Source organism: Mus musculus, chromosome 10, assembly GCF_000001635.26.
Source record: "Mus musculus strain C57BL/6J chromosome 10, GRCm38.p6 C57BL/6J".
In the NCBI taxonomy this organism is placed as follows: Eukaryota; Metazoa; Chordata; class Mammalia; order Rodentia; family Muridae; genus Mus; species Mus musculus.
The window spans coordinates 9,044,837-9,045,740 of NC_000076.6; positions in this window are offsets into that span (position 1 = coordinate 9,044,837).

Here is a 904-nt window from a genome sequence, read left to right on the forward strand (position 1 = left end):
TCAGAAAACTCAGGTGAGGCCCTCTGAGGGCTGGTATCTCGGAAGGCCCAGAAGGGCAGGAGGGCAGATGGCTGGGATTTTTCCAGCCAGTTCTGACAGTTGTAAAGGCTGGTAGGAGCCTGGCTTAGGAAGAATTTGGACAGGCTGGCCGATGCCATGCAAAGATGAGCTTTGCTTGATAGCTGGGTGTGTCAATCACAGGACCGATATACAGTTATGAGATTCTGAGCCTGCTCAAAGCCTGGTGAGAGGAGTGCTTTGATTCAGGCGTGATATTTTCCACAACACGAGAAGGCGATGGAGGACCCCTGCTGTAGGTTCTGCTTCTGTGTCTTCCTGAGTTCATCCTTGGCCAGGCTCCAGCCATGAGGGATGCTGTGACTGTCCCTCAGCCCTTCAATTGTCACTCTTCGTTGTTTGGTAACTAATGGGAGTTGGCTGTCGATCCCTCTCTTTTTAGATTTACTCTCCCTGTCACTGGCACCAAAATAGTCAAATTAGCTCTTAGCTTATTAAAATGGGAAGAAAAATGCAAATTTTCTCTTTACTTGGAGAGAAATAGAGTGTCGGGGGAAAAGGGCAAAGCACTTGCTGCAGAAGGTTGAAGCCATGAAAAGCCAGGCAAAGTAGCACATGTTTGCTCTCCTGGTGTTCCTATGATGACACGGGAGTTGGAGGCAGGACAGTCCCTGGAAATCCATAGGTTTGGTATACTGGCCTACCCAGTGGCAAAAAATAAAGAGGTTCTGTTTCAAAAAAGGTCAAAGGTAAAGATCAAAACCAGAGGTACACACACACACACACACACACACACACACACACACGAAAAGAGATGGTAGATGGATAGGTAGGTAGGTAGATAGATAGATAGATAGATAGATAGATAGATAGATAGAGTTTAGAA